Here is a 6,000-nt window from a genome sequence, read left to right on the forward strand (position 1 = left end):
GACATTCGAGGTAGTGCAAGGCACTGTGAGAGTGTGTGAGGGCATGCGAGCTCATGTGAGAGGGTGCAAGGATATGCAAGGGGAAGCAAGGCATGTGAGGGCATGCAAAGATGTGTGAGGACGTGTGCAGGTGTGCAAGGATGTGTGAAGGCATGCAAGGGCATGCTAGGGCATGTGAGTGCATGTGAGGGCGTGGCAGGGTGTGCAGTGACACACATGAGCATGTGATGTTGTGTGAGGGTGTGCAAGGATGTGTGAGGGAATGTGAGAGCACTCGAGGGTATGTGAGTGCATGCAAGAGGGTGCGAGGACATGCAAGGGGACGTGAGGGCATGCTAGGGTGTTCAAGTGCGTGTGAGGGCGTGGCAGGGTGTACGATGATGCATGAGAGCATGCGAGGTCGTGGAGGGTATGCAAGGATGTGTGAGGTCATGTGAGGGCATGTGAGTGTGCAAGGATGTTCAAGAGTGTGTGAGGGCATGTGAGGGCTTGAGATGGTGGGCGAGGATGTGCAAGGGTATGTGGGAGTTTGCAAGGGCACTTGAGGTCATTTGAGATCATACGAGTGCATGCCAAGATATGCAAGAACGTGTAAGCATGGGCGAGAGTGTGGTAGGGTCTGAAAGGGTGTGTAAGGGTTTGCATGGTCGTGTGAGGGCTTGGCAGTACATTTGTGGCTGTACAAGAGTGTGAGAGTGTATGCAAGAGCATTCAAGGGTGAATGAGGGTGTGTGAGGACATGCAAGGTCATGCAAGGGCATGCGAGGGCATGCAAAAGTGTGCGAGGATGTTGGAGGGTGTGAGAGGGCTTGTGAGAGCATGGGTGGACGTGCAAAGATTTGTGACGCCATTTGAGGGTGTGAGAGGGCATGTGAATGTGTGCAAGGATGTGCAAGACCATGTGAGAGTGGGCAAGCACGTGCAAGGGTGTGCAAGAGCATGCAAGAGTGTGTGATAGCTTGCAGTGGTGTGCAAGAGTGTACAAGGATGTGCGAGTGTGTGTGAGGCCATGGGAGAGTGTGCAAGGGCATGTGAGGACTCGCGAGAATCTGCAAGGGCATGCGAGGACGTGCAAAAACGTGCCATGATGTGCGAGAATGTATGAGGATATGCAAGGGTGTGCAAGGCCGTGTGAGGGTGTGAGGTGGCATGCAGGATTTGTGAGAGTGTGCAAGGAAGTTCAAGTGCATGCAAGGCCATGTGAGAGTATGTGAGGACATGCTAGGGCGTGCATGGGCATGTGAGGGCATACAAAGACATGCAAGAGCATGCGAGGATGTACAAGAATATGAGAGCGTGGGCAAGGGCATTCTAGGGTGTGTGTGGGCATGTGAGGGCGTATGAGGATGTGTGAGAGTGTGTGAAGATCTGTGAGTGTGGGCGAGGGCATGCTAGGGCATACACGGGCATATGAGGGCATGTGAGGTCGTCCAAGGGCATGCAAGGGCATGCAAATGTGTGTGAGTATATGCAAGAGCCTGTGAGGGTGTGTGAGGATGTGTGAGAGTGGACGAGGGCATGGGAGAGCTTGCGAGAGCATGTGAGAACATGCGAGGACTTGCGAGAGGGTGCAAGGATGTGTGAGGGAGTTCAAGGCCATGTGACAGCATGCAAGGTTGTGTGAGTTCATGGGAGAATGTAAAAGAGTGAATAAGGACATGCAAGGGTATGCAATGCCATGCAATAGCATGCGAGGTCGTACGAGGGTTTGTGAGGATGTGTGAGAGTGTTCAACAATGTACAAGAGAGTTCAAGGGCATGCAGGGGTGTGTGGGGGCATTTGAGGATGTGCTAGGGTATGGGGAAAGGTACTAGGGCATGCAAGTGCGGGCAAGGGTATGAAAGGAGGTGTGTGGCTGTGCAAGAGTGCGCGTGTGCATGTGAAAGCATTCGAGGGTGTATGAGGATGTGCAAGGGAGTGGGAGTGGTGCGAGGGTATGCAAGGGCATGTGAGGGTGTGTGAGGACATGCGAGAGCATTTGACAATGTGTGAGAAAGCACAAGGACATGAAGGGGTGTGAGAGGGCATTTGGGGACATGTTAGGTCGTGGGAGGATGTGCTAGGGTATGCAAGTGCATGCGAGGAGGTGTGTGGCTGTGAGGGATATGCGTGTGAGCACGAGAGCATTTGAGGGCATATGAGGGCATGAGAGGATGTGCGAGGCTGTGAAAGGGTGTTCAAGAGTGTGCGAGGGTGTGTGAGGGCTTATGAGGGTGTGCAAGGGAGTGTGAGGATGTGCAACCCCCTGCAAGGGTGTCTGAGTGTGTGTGAGAATATGAGAGAGCAGGTGAGCATGTGTGAGAGCATAAAGAGCATGCAAGTCCATGCAAGAGTGTTCAAGGGCATGGGAGGACATTTAAGAGTGTGCAATGGTGTGTGATGGTGTGCCAGGGTGTGCGAGGATGTGCAAGAGTGTGCAAGGGTATGCGAGCATGTTCAAGGGCATGTGGGGTCATGCAATAGCAGGCGAGGGTGTGCAAGAGTGTAGGAGGAAAAGAGAGAGCATGCAAGGACCTGCAAGGGCATGTGAGGACGTGTGAGGCTATACGAGGGAGTGTGAGAGTGTGTGAGGCCCTGTGAGGGCGTGAGAAGGCATGCGAGGATTTGTGTGGGTGTGTGAAGACATGCAAGGCTGTGCAAGGCCATGCAATAGCATGCAAGAGCAGACGAGTGCGTGCGAGGGTGTTTGAGAGCGTTCTAGGATGTGTGAGAGTGTGTGAGAGCATGTGAGCATATTCGAGGATGTGTGAGAGCATGTGAGGGCATGTGAGGGCGTGTAAGGATGTGTGAGAGCATGTGAGGACATGCAAGGGCGTGTGAGAACATGGGAGCCCATACGAGGGAGTGTAAGAGCGTGCAAGGACATGCGAGTGCAGGCAAAGGTGGGCGAGGGTGTTTGAGGACATGCAAGAACATGCAAGAGTGTGTGAGGATATGTGAGGATGTGTAAAAATGTGCAAGAGTGTTCACAGGCATGAGAAAGCAGGCAACAGTGTGCAAGAGCATGTGAGGATATACGAGGACTTGTAAGGGTGTGCAAGGGCAATCAAGGGTGTGCAAGAGTGTGTAAGGGCGTGTGAGGACATGGGAGGGTGTGGGAGGGCAATCAAGGGTGTGCGAGAGTGTGTGAGAGCTTGTGAGGATGTGCTAGGGTGTGCAATTGCATGCAAGGATATGTGAGAATATGAGAGAATATGTCAGGTCATGCGGGGGTGTGCAATACCATGTCAGGGCATGCAAGGAGGTGGGAAGGTGTGTGAGGGTGTGAAAGCCTGGAAGGACATGTGAGAGCATGCGAGGATGTGAAAGTTTGTGCAAAGGCATGAGAGGCATGGTATGGTATGTTAGATGGTATGGTATGGTATAATGCGATGGTATGTGAGAAGGGGCAAGGGCGTGTGAGGGTGTGTGAGGTCATGTGAGAATGTGTAAAAGCATGCAAGGATGTGTGAGGGTGTTCAAGGGCATGGAAGAGCGCGTGTGGGTGTGTGAGGGTGTGCAATTGCATGTGAGGATGTACCAGAACATGTGAGAGCATGCAAGGACATGTGAGATCATGTGAGGACATGTGAGGATGTGCAATAACATACAACTGTGTGAGAGGGCATGCTAGTGAATGCAAGAGCATGTGAGGGAATGCAAGAGCATGTGAGGACATGAGAGAGCATGCAAGAGCGTGTGAGGTCATGCGAGGGCATGTGAAGATGTGCAAGAGCATGTGAGGTCATGCAATGGTGTGCAAGGACATGTGAGAGCATGCATGGACATGCAAGGGTGTGGAAGAATGTGCCAGCATGGGCGAGGTTGTGCTAGGGTGTGCAAGGGTGAGTGAGGGCGTGCAAGGACATGAGAAGGCTTGCAAGTGTGTACAAGTGCATGTGAGAAATGTGAGGATGTACAAGAGTGTGCAAGAGCATGTCAGGTAGTGTGATGCTGTGCAATACCTTGTCAGGGCATGCAAGGAGGTGGGAAAGCGAGCAAGGGCATGAGAGCATGCAATGAGGGGCAAGCACATGTGATGGTGTGCGAGGGCTTGCACAAGCATACAAGGGCATTTGAGGTCATGTGAGAGTATGTGAGAGCTTGCAAGGGAGTGCAAAGACTTGCAAGAGTGTGCAAGAGCACATGAGGGCATATGAGATGGTGTGAGGGTGTGCGAGGATGGGAGAGGACATGCGAGAGGGTGGGAGGGCATGCGAGGACATGTGAGGACGTGTGAGCCTGAACAAGGAAATGCAACAGTGTGTGAGGATATGCGAGGGCATGCAAGGGTGTGTGAGAGTGTGAGAGAACATGCAAGGGCCTGTGAAGACGTACAAGGTCATGCAAGGGTGTGCAAGGGCTTGTAAGGATGTGTGATGATGTGAGGCCATATGAGAGCACTGAAGGGTGTGCGAGGGTGTTTGAGGGCATGTGAGGGTATGTAAGGATGTGCGAGGCTGTATGAGAGCATGCAAGAGCGTTCAAGGACGTGCAAGGGCGAGTGAGTTTGTGTGAGGAAGTGTAAGGTCATGTGAGGTTGTACGAGGACGTGCAACGGTGTGCCAGTTCGTCTGAGAACATGTGAGAGTGTGTGAGGGCATACGAATTCATCTGATAGTGTCCAAGGGCATGTGAGGGGCATGCTAGAGTTTGTGAGGGCATGCAAAGACTTGCAAGAATGTGTGGGGGTGTGCCAGGACGTGCAAAGATGTTCGAGTTCATGTGAGGACGTACGATGGGGTGCGATGCCATGCAAGGATGTGTGAGTGTGTGCAGGGTCATGCAAGAACATGCGGGAGTTTTCAAGGACATGTGAGGGCGTGTGAAGATGTGCAAGGGCATGGGAGGGTGTGCGAGGATGTGGGAGAACATGCAAGGACTTGCAAAGGTGTGCAAGGACTTGTGATGGTGTGCAAGGGTGTGTGAGGACATGTGAGGCCATATGAGAGCGTTAGAGGGCATGCAAGTGTGTGCGAGGACATGAGAGGCCATTCGAGAGGATGCGAGAGCATGCAAGGACCTGCAAAGGCATGCAAGTTTGTGTGGGATCGTGCAAGGGTGTGCAAGGATGTGTGACAGCGTGCAAGAGCATGTGAGATCATATGATTCTGAGCAAGGGTGATCAAAGATGTGCAAGGGTGTGTGCCAGGGTCCAGCCTCAGCAGGATCCTAGGGTACCCTCAGGAAAGACGGCATCGGCGAGAGAGAGATGACACGGGTCTTATAATGGATTGAAACCTGATAGTGCAGGGCCGAACGATAAGAGATTAAAGGAGAAAAAATAAAGAGAAGAGAAAGAGGCTTGATCTTCCTTGATTAACACAGAAAGCCAATAAAGCTCCTGTGTTCCAAGCAGTCATCCTGAAAGAAAAACAGAGAGAGAAAAGAGGGAAAAGGAAAAAAAGAATGACACGGGGGGACCAAGCTTTGGTGAGCGAGGCCCATAACTTTATTTTCAAAAGGAACTTTTATACCTTGACTTGTACCTAGAGAGAAATGAAAGATGTAAAGTCATACAGAGTCAGCCCAAACATTACATCTGTTTTGTCTTTATCAAAACCAGGATTTTTTCTGCATACCTTTCCCACAAACAGTGTTGTGTACAATATCTTCTGGCCTTGGAGGCCTGTGGACATTTTATGACCCTTTTTTGATAAAGGCTGCTCAACCAGAAAACTTATTTTCCCTTGAAGTGTTTTTTCTTTATATTTCTAATCTATGTCAGCCTCAGAAGGTGCTAAACAGAGTTACATTCTCACGGAGCAAAGGTGCAATGGGTCATAACAAAGAAAGAACCAATTAGCTCAAAGGTCTGATGTGGTTAATTCCAAGGCTGCTATTTGTTTTTCTTACATTCCAACTATGTTAATGAATGCACTCCCAGGTGCACAATGGATAAGGGATATGGGAACTTGGCAGCAAGCATTGGCCCAATAATGAAGCCCTCTACCAGTACTATCTAGTCTAATAATTTTTCATCCCTTAAAGGACTCTATGCTCATTAGGACTTTTAGAAT

The sequence above is a fragment of the Bos mutus genome, chromosome 29 (assembly GCF_027580195.1).
Source record: "Bos mutus isolate GX-2022 chromosome 29, NWIPB_WYAK_1.1, whole genome shotgun sequence".
Classification (NCBI taxonomy): Eukaryota; Metazoa; Chordata; class Mammalia; order Artiodactyla; family Bovidae; genus Bos; species Bos mutus.